This window comes from Apteryx rowi, unplaced genomic scaffold, assembly GCF_003343035.1.
Source record: "Apteryx rowi isolate R43461 unplaced genomic scaffold, aptRow1 scaffold_70, whole genome shotgun sequence".
Taxonomy (NCBI): Eukaryota; Metazoa; Chordata; class Aves; order Apterygiformes; family Apterygidae; genus Apteryx; species Apteryx rowi.
Genome location: NW_020450983.1, coordinates 1,160,885 through 1,177,623, shown reverse-complemented (window position 1 = coordinate 1,177,623; position 16,739 = coordinate 1,160,885). Strand labels below are relative to the sequence as shown.

Genomic DNA, 16,739 nt, shown 5'->3' with positions numbered 1-16,739 from the left:
TCTGCTCGTGATAAAATGCTTATACATAGCTTTTTTTTTTTTTTAGCAAGATGACTAAATTTAAAACATGAATTCAGCAATCTTCTGTAAATAGAAAATTTCTAGTTATACATGATATGAAGTGTACAGTCAGTGTGAAGGATTAAGCTTCTCCACTGGATKCTTTTAGACGCTCATGGTGGTTGCTTTAGTGCAAAGGTTAGTTCTGAGGGGCAGTTGTCCCCATCCTGTCATATGATGAGCTTTTTTTCATCAAATTAGTAGAATCTAACTCTGTAAATATGCGATCATATTCTCCTTTAATTCTGTCTGGCAGCCAGGGTTCTAGCACACATAGCCAATCTGTTTACTCTCACTGTCTATAATAAGGCTTGTCTTGCAATGTACTGACTGTTGCCAGTCTTACTTGACTCACAAACATAGTCATACAAGTATGGCTGAAAACTGCAGTGTGTAAGAACAATAGATTGTCTGCTTTTGAAGTGAAGACTTATGTAAGGAAAAACTGGAAAAGTGAAGTGTATATCAAGAAAGTATTAATTGTGGTGACCTAATACTGGACTTCAAAGAGTATGAGAGGTACTAACAGTGATGTTCAAGCTGTAGTTTCCTTCATTTGGTTCCAAACCAAACTTCTTGTCATGATTCATAGAATAATTTAGTGTGGAAAGGACCTGGAGGTCATTTGATCCAGCTCCCCACCTGACTCTTCCTCTTTTTTCCCCCCCCCCCCCTCCTTCATTGATCACTGAGCTGATAAAATAGCTTTATCTCCTTGGGTGATAAGAAAGCAAAGGGAAGGAAAAACAAACAAAAAACAAGCACAGGCCCCCCCCCAAGGCAGATGGGGAGAGGGAATTAGAAGGATTCCGTAATGTGTGGCACTACAGTGCTCTCTTAGCCAAAAAAAAAAAAAAAAAAAAAAAATCACAAGTTTCGTAATGCTTTGTAATGGGTTGGACTGCTTTTTTTTTTTTTTTTAAGGTGTCCACCACAAAGCTATGTGCATGATGAACTGCAAAGAATTGATCTTCTTAAAAGGTATGAAAGGGTCTGAGTCATCTGCTGGAATGTGAACCTTGAGTTGTAGAGAGCAATTTGGTGTTTCAAAATGGAAGCTGAGGTCCCTGATACTTGTTGAACAAGAAAGCTGCACTTTTTTTTTCTGAAAGGCAACATGTATTTCCCATGCATTCTGCTTTCAAAATAACTTGTTACTGTTAATATTATTTTTTTGCATGGCACCCAAATAAGTAAACTTTGTGTACAGAAGAGCAACTACTTGCTAGCCTGTTGTAAAGGTGGAAATGAAAGGATATAAACACATTCTCCATTTTCTGTTGTGCATGCCTGGTTTGGGGGCAGAGGTGTTAGAAAACTTTCAGAAGGCAGCCTAGTCATGAGACAGCCACTAGGCTCTTAATACTAGCAATGTGCAGTTCCTTTGGATTTGTGGCTGATGACTATTGTGAATTCAGTGCTTTTTTGAAACATGGTTCATGTGTCATTGTTAATACAGAGCAGTAACTGTAATGAAGAATTTTTAATTTGATTGCTTTTTAGGGATAGTTCTTAAAAGTAAATCAATTAAAAAAATAGGCCTTGGGACAAACCTTCATAGGTCATTAATACATACGCTCCAAGGCAACTAGGTCTGGTCTTTGCTTTACTTTAAAAAGGCATATATGCTTCTTTGTTCTCGCTCTTCTATCTCCATGTCAAACTTGTGCCTTCCTTGCTTCACTGTAAGCTTGTTATGGCTTGTTTTATCCACTCTGGATATGAGAAAAGATCCCTCTGTGCCATGGGGTTTTATGCACTTGAAGACAGTTCTGTACCCCATCCCTTAGTCTAAGACTGCCTTAAATGTGAAAGAAAGACTGAGCACAGGTGAATAAATGTAGAAATCAAAACAAATGCATGCTTTTGCAAAATCTTCTAAGTTGAGAATACAGACTTTTAGGAACAATAAGTCTTGTGTTGAGAGACCAAACAAAAGGCAAGGATTAATTAAACCATAATACCATAGTAACCCTAGTATTGGCAGACTAAAAATTATACATACACAATTAATGGACTTGCATTAAATATTCTTGATGCTAGAAAAAAGAATAGATGCTTATTCTAACTCCTCGATTTAGTAAGGATATCTCCCTTTACATCGTACTTTTGTAGAACATAAGTCTGTTGTGGAAGTCTATTTTTTGACAAAATAATGCAATAAGACATAGTTAACATCAAGGCTAGAAGATGGCATCTTATCCATGTTAATAATGTTCCGTCTTCTAATGTCAAATCCYTTATCTAATTAGCTTATTCAGTGTATAAAGAGTCTGTCCCTGGTCTTAGGAAAGGGTGTGCATGTAAATATACCTTCTGAACACAGGTGAAATGTGGCTATATGCATCTACGGAAGAGAACTAATGAAGAAAGTCACTTAAGGTGCATGTTAATATGCAGTATGCTGAGTACAAACTTGGAACTCAGCCTTACAGAGTAAGTGTTCTCTTTCTCTTTATTTTTAGGATATAGTGTGTCTGTTATAATCAAGCTACTTGAGTGGAAACTGTATTTTCTTATTAAAACTTCACTTGTTTTGACCTTGCAGTACTTTCAGATATAGTAGCTAAATGAACTCATCCATCATAAAAAATCACCAACTTGAATGAGAGCATGCAGACAATCATAATCCCCGTGAAAAAGCTTCAGTGAATAGCACCCGAAGAGAAGCTGCATAGCTAGGTGGCTAGGTTTCTGTTCTTTAACACCACTAAGCAAAATAAATCAACTCAATCAAGTAATGGAAAGGGCACAAATACCAGCAGTCTACATTAGAATACAACTTGATTTGAAGTTAAGTAGAACACTTCTGGAGAGAACACCTTATCAACTGAATCTCATTTAAAGGAGTTGATGGAAGCTGCAAAATTTTGGGAAGTTTTAAGCCAGGATTCAGAGGTGGGGGGAGGAGGGGGAAATCATACATGAAAGAACAGCTCCAGTCTATTTTACTTGTGTGTGTTTCTGTAATGATGTGTGTCGCCATATCTTTGGTAATATCCTGCCTGTTTTGGTTAGCTTCTACAATAAAACAATAGCGGTAAGAATGAAGACTTGCATTGTGCCTTAAGATTATGGATATAAGTTTAAAAAGTTAGTGTTTTTTCCTTGGCTCTGTTACAAGAAGCTTGGCAGAAGAGTAAATATATTTCTTTGCCAAAAATAAGATAGCTAGTATGCTTTTTCTTTTTTCAGATTTCTTATATGACAGCTTCTAAGCTGATATAATATTGCTGCATACACCCAGTTTCTCATTTACTTCAAATATTTGTAGACACGCAATTGAATGTAGCTGTTAGCAGTGTTTTATTCTAGGCTCTTAACAAGAAGACTCGAGCTCAAAACTTTCATCAGCAGTTTATATCTTGAATTGGAAGAAATTTTGTAAGAAAACTGCAGTTGCATAAACTTAATTTATAAATTTTAATACTTTCTTGAGAGATAATAGAGCTTAGCTTCCACAGGTTAACTGGGAAGAGGAAAGCGAATTTTGTGGAATTTAATATGTGAAGGAACAGCACGGCCTAAATGCCTTTCATTAATGTTTCAGTACTCAAACACTATGGTCAAAGTAGCCAGGRTGGTGATCTTTTGTATAGCGTAGAGGTTCTTGACATGCTGCTGAGACTGAACTGGAGCCCGGACAGAAGGGGCGCTGAGGATTCTGGCTCGACTGTGCCGTATGCAGATGAATTCCAGTAAGCTAGAATCTGAGAGCTGTGTATTTGGAAACTTGAGGTAAATATAATTTTAGTAATGAGTTAATTTTTTAAAGAACACAATGTAAAGTCAAAACTCTAGGTAGGCTATGAGACTCTACTTAGAAGAAATGACAAGCATGGTAATCTCAGTCTGTTACTTTTGAAATAACAACAAACACTTGTTGCTACACTTAATTGCTTCCAGAGATTGTCCAGAGTAAAGTGTATTCTCTGGGTGGATAAGGCTTTTTTTTCCCCTGTGACAAATCTAGCCAAAAGCTGTTAAAACTATTCTTGTAGTTTTAAATAAAGTAGATTTCTACTAAGTAACTGAACCCAATGGGTAAACAATGTACTTACACCACCTATTTTTGAAAATTCTTTACTTTACATGTTCAGGTGAAGTTTGGATTTCTGTGAGTTTCAGGCAGCTGAGATCTAAACTCTAAGTACACGGCCTGCCAGTAGTACTTGCACTGTCAGCAGAGCCACTTTATCAATCCCCTAGACCTGTTCTTAGCAGTCAGACTGTCCTAAACTAGTGTTTCCTTTATCTGTGATATCTATTTGCTTGTTGCTGTGTTTCTTAGCCACTTAAAATTATTGGAAAACCTATTAGAGTCCACTTGTATTGTTAATGCRATCAGTTTTAATCTTGTTTTAGTGGTATTGGAGTGTTTAAAAAACCTAAAATCAGAAGTAAGCTAAGTGGGTTGCTGCACATCACAGAATTGCTTAATGCGTCTTTCATGGTTGTTTTCATCTAAAAGTGTTTCCCTTGAACCAAGAAATGGTTTCTTCCTCACAGATTTTTGGTTTTGTGTATTGGCCTTCAACAAAAAGTTATATCATGCTATTTGAAAAGTCAGCTCAGGGAGGTGGCAAATCAAAAACTAGATAATGGGTGATATTGTTAATTGATCTGACAACAGAATTAACTTTTTTCACCTTTCTCTGTTCTGTAAGCCCTTCTCAGATATCGGTTGCCTTGTACGTTTGTGAATAACTTGATTACAAAATCTTTGTTACTTTTTCATAGTGCTGCTGTGTTTATTTTCTGCTAGTTCTGTATGGAGCTCTTACCAAAAAATTGAGTAGCTGCTTTGGTTTTCTGAATGTATAGACTTCTGGCACTCTTCTGTTCCCCTCCCCCTGCTTCCCCAGTTGGGAGATATCAAACCTGAACATATGGGCACTGAGTGACACAGCAACAGAAGGATCAAGCTGGATAAACAACCTCTGCAGAGGTTGACCCTATCCAAAACTTTTACTTTTTTTTACTTTTTTTTTTTAATTGTAAAAACACCTCCTTCCTCCAAAAACCTCTTTGGGGGGGGGGTGGGGGTTTCCCCCCCCCCCCCCCAAACAGTAGGTTGGGACAAACTTTCTTCCCTTAGCCCCTGTACCACATGCAATAGTATCATGGGGACAGAACAAGGAAAACTCATCACAAACTGCAGGGAGTATACGTTTGCTTCTTTGCAGTGTCATCTGTGCTTTCTTTTACCCTCTGAGAAGCAATGAATGATTCAATAATGAGAATGGCGTTCCAGTTACTTCCTTGGTGAAGAGATCTTCAGTTTGAGGAAACTAGCCTCTGGAAGCTGAGGCCCTGGAGTACTACTTGTACCCGGGTGTCTCAATCCTGAACAAACTGTCTCATCTCTCCATTGGTTAGCTTAGTAGAGCAACAAAACTTTATATTTGTCAGTTATGTGTCTGTAAGAAGAGTGATAAAGTATTACTATGTAGGAATAAGCTTAGTAAGAGACCTCATGGGTTGAAGGTGTAATTCACTAATACTGTTGGTACATCACTTAGATCTGTAATTTATTTGCAACCACCTAAAAAGCAGTAAAGTGTATATGTGGTTGTGCTCTTTAATTCTCTCTCTCTCTCTTCCCCCCCCCCCCTTGTTTGTTCTCCAGTCCTCCTGGAAGACTTTCAGCATGTCATTTCTTGGATTTTAGGATCATCTGATTTCCAGCTTGAATGTTTTCATAATCTTTTTTTTAAATTATTTCTTTATTTTATTTTTTTTTTACAAACCTGCTCACTTTATTAATGCTAACCTCTTATTTTAAGTAGCTTTCTTTTCTTGGTGTCTTACCCTTGGRACTTACAGAAAGCATTTATAGCCCCTTAACCTTCATGTTGCCAGGCTAAATAAGACAGGCTTTATTAGTCACCTCCTGTAAGAGCATTCTGCAGGAATTTCAACTGGAATTAATCTCTCTTGGCCAAGGCCAACTGTGAGAGGCTATGGTATTCCAGATGAATACTCTGTACAGTGGCATGGGAGTATTCTCAGTTGCTCAATGCACCTAAGCATTGTTCTCACCCTCCCTCATCCCCCAAGTCACTGACACATGCAGTCACTAACAGTTGTTTCAGCTGATAAGGTCCTGGCTTATAGCAAATATCACTGTTTTTAGTACCCAGATATAAGATCTCTAGTTGTTTTGTGTAATTGTACTTCATTACATTGCAAGTTTTTCATTAGAATGATTTACTGTTTCATATTTGTATGATACATAATTATTTTAGGGGAAGGGAGGGGAAAGTAGGAGACTTGTAAGTTTGGGGGAAAAAAATGAGAGTTTCAAGGGAACAGCTCTGACTTTTAGATAACCATATCACCTGCGTAGTTATATTGAAATAAAACCATAACAAAAAAGCTTTCATCTTACTTCATAGTTTCCTTCTGTGGATAATAGTCTRTTCATCATTACACATACCTCCTGCTAAACTTAGGCGATGATGTGTTCTGTTTGTGTGCTACTTACCAGCAATTGCTTGTTTAAATAGTTTTGAATTGAACAGAACAGAAATAAAATAATGGATGACCTCTCTTCCATTAGCCTGGCAATAGTCGGTATCAAGCATCCCAAGTTCTACCTTCAAAAAATCTTTCACTTCAGGATTCTGCTGATGTCCTGTGATTATTGTATTAAAACTTCTATGTTTTGTTCTGTAGYAAATTTAAGATTATTGCCTGCCTTCAAGTATTACAAATGCTTTAGCGCCTATAACTTTCTGAAACTGCCCTTCCAGCTGGCTTTCTCAATACTGGGCCTCCAACCACAGTAGCTGCATGTGAATATTTTAACTCCAGCTATGTCTGAAACGCAGAACTACTTCAGACAACAGTATTGTTGCTTGCTGTAGTTTGTCTGCTGTACCACAGACTGCTTTGAAACTGGCAAAGGTGGAAAGCTGTAGTTGTTTAATAGTCCTTATCAAAGAGTGTTTACACACTTGCTAAACTCTTGTTCAGTGAGAACATCTATCTCAACACTTCCTAGAGTAAGCAAATATGATTTCATGGCCCTACTAACATAGTGAAGGAGGGTAGGCTGTCCTGTGAAAGGTATATGGAAGAGTTAGTATTAAATCTGAATTTCTCAGAAGAGGAGAGGGCCTAATMCTGGAAATATTGTCAGTAATGGGCTTTTTCTTAAATAGTTGTGCTATTCAAATACATTGTTGCCAGCTAAGATATAGTTAAGAGGAAGAGAAAAACGAAGATCAAAAGAATGTTTAAGCATTTGTTATATAGGCAATTTTTGTACCACTGACTCCATCCATGTTATCATAAATGGTATAGCTATAATATTAAAGCTACTAGCTCCCACAGGGATCTCATACACTTAATTCCCTAAGGGAARGTGTCTTAAAGATGTTAACCCAGCACACTTAAGCTTTGAACAGCGAAGGCCTAGGAATTCAAGGATCCACAGTTTTCAGTCTGACTCATTAATCCTCCTCTGTAACATCGCTGAGTGTGACAAGTAGAAAGGATGTAAACTGCTGTATTTCTCCTGTTTCTCAGATAGCTTGTCTGAGACATAGCTGAGTTTGAACAGGTGGGCCCTATCCTTGATTTATGTATATTGTATGACCTATTTAAAAAGTGCACTATAGAAGAATCTGGTCTTTCCGTTGACAATAAAGAGAGCATAAAGTGAGTAGTTGAAGTCCAGGTGTCTACACTTGCATTTTTATCTGTGGCAGCTAGAAGCAGAAGCTCAGCCTATTAGTAGAATATAGTGATTTAAATATCTAAATTTAGTCAGTCAAGGTACAACCAAAATCAAGATAGTTTGTTACTTCCAAATGATATTCTAGGTTATGGCAGCAAACTAGGGTTGGACCTTACCTCAGTATATATTTACTGTGTGATTGTTTTTTGCAGAGGAGAGAGGTTAGTTGCCCAACTTTGAGGTGGGAGAATTTGTAAAATACATATTTGTGACTGGTTATCAGCTAAGTTGCTTTGTTCTTTGTACCTGCATAGATTGGAACAAGATTTTATCCTAGCATCACTGCCTTCCTTCTGGCTTCTRTAGGATGGGTGATATTCCTTTTAGAGTGTTAGAGTGGCAGTGTCCCAAAAAATATTTGTAGTGGGAGAACAGAGGAGAAACTGATCTAATTTCAGGTTGTTTCAGCTGAATCTGTAAGCTTTTGTAGATGAGGGTTGGTGATAGCTCAGAGTGTCAGGTTTTAAATTGTCTATATAACTTGGTCAAAATATAAATGGCTGCATCTGTACAACTCTTGAAGTCTGATATGCTGAATTCTAACATCAAAATGGCCTGCACAGGCATTAGACTGAAACTTTCAATTGTACTGTATCCCTGTGCTTTCTAATATATTTATGTAAGGTTATGGGCCTGAAATAATGACATACTTAAAGGTGGGAATTTTGAATAAATACAGGTAGTGGTGGGAGAGTATCTACTGTCAAGTACATAAAATTTTCCACTTGAAATTCTGGATAAGATGAACTAACTTTTCTTTGTATTTGATTGAGATGGCTACATTCACTATGATATCTCCCAAGAAATCTAGTTGGGTCTTAAACTCGTATTAGTACTGTGGTACCCTTTGGAAGATGGTGGTTTCAGCTGAGTAACTACATACTGCAGACTGGGTCAAATGCCTTTAAGACTGGCTTGTCTGGGTTTTCTCTCCTTAGGCTAAACTAAACGTTATTACTAACTTAAACTTGCATGAAAATTATCAGAAGTGGGGTTTAGCATTATTACTGTCAAGCTTGCTGTTGATGGAGGTATAAAAAAAACTGAGGTGTTTTTGGCTCAACATGTCTGTTACACTTGAATGAGCATAGATTGTTTATGCAGTCATTTGAATTGGAGAAGTATCCATCATAACCACATTTACRGTTCTATACCACATCTGAAATGTCTCTCTCTTTTTCTAAAAAAAACAAAAAACACCCCCCCCCAAAAAAAACAACAACAAAAAAAACCTTTCAGACTATATCATGCAGTTGCATAATGTAACAAGTGTTTCTATCCTAGTGTTCTAATAGCATATGTTGTCCTTGGTATTTGAAACTACAGCACCAGATTGCTGATATGAAAAGTCAGTTTTGGAAACTTTATACAAGCCATTTTCTAACTAATCAAAACAGGCATTTAATAATAAATAGTATGAACTTTTTATTAATAGTTACCACAACTTTGATAAGCAGTATCTTCAAGCTATTTAACTTCCACTGTCTGTGGAAATACTTCATGCCAGATGGATTTGACTGTTTTCAAAGTTCAGTACATAGTATCTGTATCCCAAGGCTGTTCTGCCAGGGGAGCCTTTAAATACAAAGAAAATATACAAATACATTTGAAAAGCACAGAAGAAAAAGACCCAAAGTTAGTTCAATTAATTCAGCATCTTTGATCCCAAATGGGAGTTGGAGATGCTGGGAACTAATTGTTAGAATAAATGCGGTATTCAAAAAATCTGAGGTGGGGAAGTAGAGGTAATGAAGGTGTTATCATTACTAGAATATGTCATTCCTCATTAATCATATGTGGGATGGGGATGTTCGTGCTTCTAGCTGAGCATCTTTCCATAGCAAAACAGATGTAAGATTAAGGAGAGGTTGCAGCTTTTATGAAGTAACTGAATTTTGCATTTGATGTGATAAGATACTGTGCAGCAGAGAGGGAAGGAAGAAACTGTACTCACTTCTGGGCCTACAGGTCTTGGGCCTACACCTATTTTCTCCTTTCTTCCTAAGCCTGTCTGCTTCATGTTCTTTCTTTAATCTTTCCCCTTAAGTCACTTCATTCCCTGTGCATCTTATACTTAAGTGTTGAAAGAGAGATGCTCTAACTTATATTGTGATGAGGCTGTCCTCTCCAGTTAAATATCTTTTGGTTGTCTCATATCTCCCTTATTAGTACATTTTATTAAATGACTTAAAATAATAAAGAGGAGGACACACAGAATAGTTGTGAAGCTATATGGGTGCCCTATGTGTGTGTATGATGGTTTTGTGTGTGTGTGTGTTTTTTTTAGGGGGGAAAAAAAAAGGCATCTTGCACAGGACTTGTTAAGAAGTAAAGTTCAAATGCTTCCAATTCTGTCATCTTCTCATTGCAAAAATGCCTTTCAGGAGCCTAACAACATGGATGCATAGCTTTGCTGCACATATTCTAGCCTTGATGTACACAGAAAGTACTTACAGGAAACCCTATTTTCCTTTCCTCTCCTCCCCACCGTGTTCTCTTCCAGTTCTAGCCAAGGCAGAATTGATACGTGACGTTTTGTGGGATGAGAGATTGTGGCTTTGCTTGAAAGGCACAGTTAGACATTAATGTAGGACAAAAGGTCACCTGTATAGGAGGCAACTCTTGAGTATTCTGATTGGGTCACAGAGCAAATTGCAAGAGCAAAGGGTTATCAAATCAACTCTTGTAATATCCAGTTCTTAAATAATCATTTTGGGTGTCCTGAGATTAAGCCACAGAAAGCCTACAGCTCTGCTCATTCTTTTGCAAGTATCTTGGAGCTGTGGAAAAGCTTCCTGTTTTTCTGATCTGTGTTCTGTACTACTGGGAGTCTGTGAGTCCCTTTGATACGTTGCATAGCAGTAGTTCAGCTAGGAGGTGATAAAGATGTATCAAACAGATTTAAACAGCATCTCCTGGAATAATGTCTCCTTGCCAGGCAAGAAGTAGTGTTCTTCTCCCCCCCCCCNAAGGAATTCTTTAGACTCTGGCAAACCCGACCATGTTATGACACTGAGGAAAAATACCGTATTTTTGTCAACATGTTAATCTAGTGAACTGTAAAAATATGGGCATGGTTATCAGTGGTGCTTGTGCAAGGAGAGTGTGTGGGTAGCATGGGAGAGGTGGTAAGTAGGTATGGTAAAGCAGAGGACAGGGCTAGTGATGCTTGCACAGATAGGAAGGAAGAGAGGAAATTGCAGCAGACTTTTTTGTCTGTATTTAAAAACTTTCATGCCTTTGTCTAACTTAAAATTAAGACGAAGTCTAACATCTTGCTAAAATGCACTAGGAAGAGCTCTAATATGTAGGCTTCCTAAGTTCAGTGCCTTGACTCTCCATATTCAGGCTCTATAGACATACATGCACCTTTCCTGTATTCTGTACAACCCCTTGTTCCTGTACATTCATTTTGTGAAGCATATAGTGTAAACCTGGAGGTGGGTAGACAATCTTGTCAGTAAACATTGCCACAAAGTTGTTTGATTTTGTGTGAAGTTTGGAACTCAGGCTTTTGACAGCTTTTTTTCCACAACTGTAAGGGCTGTAATCTTACTAAAATGCAGTTTTGGAAGCTAGTATTGTATGTTATCATGAAACAATAGCTCTGAGCATAGTGCAGTCCTGATCCTATTGATGATAGGATCAARTTAAAGACAGCTTGGTCCTCAGTGTCTTAATAGGTGTTGCTCTGAGTGTGACTTTTTTGGGGTCAGCTTTAGTACAGAACTTCTGTTTATAAAGAATATTTGGTAGGTAGTTTGGTTCTTGTTTTGATGAAAGGTAAATGTCTTTCTGTYGGTAATTTGATAAATGTATTCAAGAACTTAGTTACACTACTGCAAGGTGTAATGTCAATGTATAGAGTTGTTCTTTGTTGGTTGAAAAGATGTACGTGTGGCAGCTAATTCAAAGATGCCAATGTTTTGAGTGCTACCTAGTTTAGAAACATTCAGGTTTTTTTAATCCTTGTTTGTTGTTGTGGTATCCTTGTGATACCTAAAGTTTCATATATAGATCCAGTGCTGAGGAAGCAGGAATTGAAACTTGAACAGTTTTTAATTAAATTTCTTCCTCAAGAAGAACTAGAATTAGAACATTCCCTTGACTGTCTTATGTGGCATAGGAATCTTGCTATGCGTTATGCCTATGACTTCTTCTGGCATTTATATTGTAACCTACTTGAGACAAGGTAGGAGAGGAAGCCTCAGCAGACATCCACTCGCATAAGTGCTAACTATCAGTGATTTTTAGGGAGGGTGGAAAAAAAAATCCTCATAATTTGTCAAAAACTGTTCTGAACAATATCTTAAGGTGCAAAAACTTGACAACCATTTTAGTTATTAGGTAGATAACACGTACTTTTTTTTTTTTTCTTCTTCTTCCTCTGGAAACCCAGGGTTCTTTTACCTTTCAAGTATCTCTCCTTAATTGCTGCTGATATTATGAGTGAACAGGCTTTTCAACTTTTGGCATTTCTATATGTAAGCTAGTTTGYAGCAACTGAGACTGAATGTTATCAGAATGAAGAGCTAGTCTCCTCCCTCATTGTCTTCTAGAATCTACGTAGCACCCCTACTGAAACCTGTAATCTTGGTTTCAGCTGTGGCACTTTTCTCACCTGCCCRTACAAATCAACTTTTTGCATTTCTTCTTCCTGCAGTGACTTCTGTAAGATCAGGTCTCTGAATTTCTTCATTCTAGTGGCTAATTCAAATTCTTCTCCTTTTCCTTTCCCCTTCCCCCCAGGTTATGTAGAAGATTGCCAAGATTATCTTGCATTGACTTAGATTTTGGGTGCCAAGCCATGTTTCATGAGCAGCTAAGCTCATAGCCCTCTCTGTAATTTAAGATAATGCGGCAAAAATTGATGAGGTATTTGGCAGGGCTTAGGCAGCCTGCCATGCTGCAACGTGGAGCATGTATTGCCTAACAGGCTCTGCAGATAGGACATAGGTATGTACCTATCCATATTTGACTTGCAGTGCTGTTGCCCCTATTTCACTACAGGGCTGGAGGTGAGATGTCCGTGAATGGCAAACTGCAAATAAGGCAGTGTCTGTTCCATGGGATTAGAGTAGGGAAGAGGCTTGGTGTTGCAGCAGTAGGTTTTGTGTTCAAACTGCTGATGTTGAAGTAAATGGACCTGTACGGCTCAAAGGTAGCTGGGCATTAAGCATTGGCTAGGGCAGACTTGGAGTACTTGCTGATGGGTATTTCTTGGTTTACTTGCGTGAAAACATTGAAATTCAGCTTCTGAACTTGAAGTTGCGCTAATCAGCCAACTTTGCCAAGCCTGTTTCCTTGGTCTTATTTGACCACTTCCTAATTCGCCTTTGTTCTGGCAGCATTGATGATCTCCACCTCATCAAAGATTCTGTGCTTTCTTTCACATTGTCTCTCGCAGAAGGTAAAAGCTTCTCACTCAAATTCATACTTGTCTTCTGAAGAGAATGTTCTCCCTCAGGGTTGCCAGACAACCTGGTTTTCTCTTCTTTTGGTTTTGGTTACTGAAAGCTTAAACCACCACACAGATGGTGARTTTTGGCTCTTATTAAATATGGGTTTCTAGAGAAGCTGGAAACAAAGGACAGATGAGATTTTATTCTACTGTTTATGATGGTTTTTATTGGGGGTTTGTTAGAAACAAAGAAGAATTTGTATCAGTTCACTCTGGGTAGAAATAGTTCTAGACAGAAGCTGGTTGTTGGAAAATATTTTCTTTCCCTTTGAAGAAGAGATAGCTGCCCTTCTTTAATTAAAAAGGAAAAAAAGTTTAAGAGCATTATTTCCATTGTTGCTAACCGCATTTGTATTAGCACCAGTGTGACAGAATTGCATACTGAGACTCTCATAGTGTAAGCTTCTCTGTCTAGCAGCTTTTTGGTAAGTAGGAGTAAGYTTAAAGTTCCTGTAGAGGTGAAGTCAAGCTCTGATCTGGCAGAGAAATTTTGCGATGTGACACCAATGTACAGAAGAATAAACTTTGCATGTACCCATTCTTCCTCTTTCCCTTCTTTCCCATTCTTGCATTAAAAGGGAAAATATCTGTGAACAAATAGAGACAAAAACTCATTCGGTATTCTGCAGCTCTGTTGCTATATTGAGTTTTGACGTTTATATGTGTTGGCTCTCCCTGTACTAACACAAATCTTTCATCTGACTGAGATGGCTTAAATAACTCTGGGCTTTTTCTGAAGTTGAGCTATTGCTGGCTGACTTGCAGCTATCCAGACTAGACTGTTCTTTTATTAAATATAAATTGATCCAGAGTTTCTGGGTTCCTGCGGTTTTGATAGTCTTCATATTTGTAAGCAGAAAAAAATTAACTGCTGCAGTATTGACTGCATTATGCAACAGAACTTAATGTAGCAGTAAACTGTAGCAGTTTACCTGTTTAAAAAAAAAAAAAACAAACAAACCTGAAGACTGAAACTACAAGAAAACACTTTCACGTTTACAACACCTGAAGTGCTGAGTCATGGCATTCTGCCATTGAGCGCATTCCCTTCATTCATTAATGATTTTATGTTGAATAATATACTGATAAAAACTTCTATTGAACCAGTTCTGACAGGTCACAAAGTTTCATAGTTCTGGAAGGGTAACACACTTCGTTTCTCTAGGAGTTCTCTGAATTACATTATGATCTGAGCTTGTAAATAAATCTTCTAAGGGATTGTTTATTAAAATTAACTCCATTACTGATGTTTCCAGGAAAGAGATGAATAGTTGCTCTTGAGAAAGTTTTTCATTGCCAATGAGAGCAAATGTTGACCTAKAGAGAAGCAAGAGGATAAAATGAAATACCTCTCTTTTGAATGAGGATGTAAGACCTGAAAGATACCTGTATGCTCTGTGTGTTTGTGTTTTTGTCTGTGTATACACCAGAATAGTCCAAAGAAGAGTGAAACAACTTCTTATATGCTTTCTGCCTTTGTCTAGGCTAAGGCTAAGCAAAGCAATGAGAAGGTGGAACTGAAGAGGGATCCTCTCAAACAGCGTTATTGTTTCAGGTAATGCCTTTAGTTTGCCTCCTCTGACTGCAACTTCTGCAGCTCCAGAGGAAAAGAGTATAGGAGATTGAGGCTTTTACTGTCTTAATATTAGCCAGCCTCTTAACCAACTCTCGACGTTTCAATCCAGTTTAGGTTCTTTAACAGTTGTACTATTGACTTGGTTACCAAGCCATCTGCCAGCACTACCTGTGGTTTCCTATAGTCTTGAGTAGTGTCCTGTTCGGTATTTCAGTTTAGATTTTCCACAGCCTAGAAGGGCCAATTCACTATTCTCTTCCTTAACAAAGGATTGGTGCAAGGCCTCCCAGGGATCTTTATGGAACAGGGTCTTGAGCTTCTTCCAGGTCACTAAGGACCTCTTTAGTTTGCTTTTCCCTAACAGACCAAGCAAAAGCTCTCTGCAGTCTCAAGGTTCGAATTCAACTGACCTGTTTTAGCAAGGGGAGACTGTTCAGTTTATGCAACTCAGAGTGTCTTCCCGCCATCACCAAATTGTTTTTGTCAACTCCAGAGCATACAGTAGTATGTATTTAAATAATACCTTAAACTATGCTCGATCTCTGAGTTTCCCAGAATACGTCTTCTCAAGTTATAGTGTCTTCTGCACAGGTATCTTCCAGTCTTTTCACCAAATGGAAGTCGGTAGTTAAGGATGCTACTTTGCTGGGTTGGGGTCGTTGCATACATATTGGATCACCCAGTCCATCCTAACAACCTGGGCATTCTTCTAGTGAGCACTGTATACATCTCTTCAGAGGCAAATAGGTGATCCTCTCCTCTGGGAACTTGTAAATCTTTGGTTTGAGGCACTGGATATTCTAACTGCCAATTAGTGGTACAGTTCCCATTAATTCTGAATTATAATATAACAAGCAAAGATATTTTTTAGCTCTCTTCCCTTCCTCTGTTGTGCCAAGATTGTCTGATCCCTTTCTATAGGTCGTTATAGGCATATACATGTAGACTCAGTAGTCTAGTGATAATCTTAACATGGTGGTTATATCCTTTCAAGCTGCTAGCAACCTGTTTTGTTGAGTCCATGAATGCAGCCTTCTAGAATGCCCCTAGCTTTGTCTCAGCTAAAAGCGTAGGTGAGATCTGAGCCCTTGAAAGGTGTAAGGGGAAGCTGACTTCTCCCTAATGTGGCAAATCCCAAAGGGTACTATAATCTTCAGTTGGCTGCCTGTGTTGTAAGCTCAGGGGAGAAGTGGGTAACTCCCTCTCCCTTGTTGACTGCTTTCTATGGAGTCCACAGCTTGAGTATATTTATGATCCACTGGGATTTGATAATATTTCTGCAATATCCTTATCTCTGCTGCTCTTAGCATATAGTATATGCGCTAATCTTGCAATGGTTAGGAAATTCTTCCACCCTAATAACTGCGGAGTAGCCACAAGAACTGTTCCATTGCAAATGAATCTGGGAAGAAAACTGTGCTGAAGGTTGGTGGGATTTTTGTTATGTTTTGGTGGGGAGGGAAGGACTCAGCAATCTGAGAAATCTGTCTCTGGCTAACAGCTTGGATACTGTCTAAAGCTAGCCAGTGTAAGAGTGGATGTGTGAACTAGGAATAAAAGACTAACTTCTTCAGCGACTGGAATCCTTTGATACTTGTAGTCTATGCCCATGTACTTTCCTCCTCATCTTAGTCTAGGTTACTGGACTGTAATATTGAGGAACTGAAGGGGAGGGCACGTTCTCTGAACTATGTATGATTGCAGTAAGGAGCAGGGCCAGAGCTGGTTCTTTTCTACTTACAGGTATTGTGCCCAGGAGGGGAGTGTGTCCTTGCACAACTGTATAACTGCAGAGATCCGAGATCTTGGGTTGTTTGAACTGACATCTCTTGCATGGCTTTTCATCAAATGCTTCTGTTGAAAATACTGTTTCTCTGACAGTCTGTTAGTATCTCCTC

The 16,739-nt window shown here is 38.4% G+C and overlaps 1 protein-coding gene across 6 annotated transcripts in view; it reads left to right on the top strand.

Annotated features, from left to right (window-relative positions):
• The first annotated feature begins 14,749 nt into the window (after positions 1-14,749).
• TRIP12 (thyroid hormone receptor interactor 12) overlaps positions 14,750-16,739 on the top strand; it is a 64,207-nt gene continuing 62,217 nt past the window's right edge. For 4 of the 6 annotated variants that reach the window (XM_026087067.1, XM_026087066.1, XM_026087065.1 and 1 more), the window contains exon 1: positions 14,804-14,820. The gene's annotated coding sequence lies outside the window, so the exon portion shown is untranslated. Of the gene's footprint in view, positions 14,821-16,739 lie in introns of all 6 variants that reach the window. The other 2 variants (XM_026087068.1, XM_026087063.1) reach the window with 2 other exon arrangements.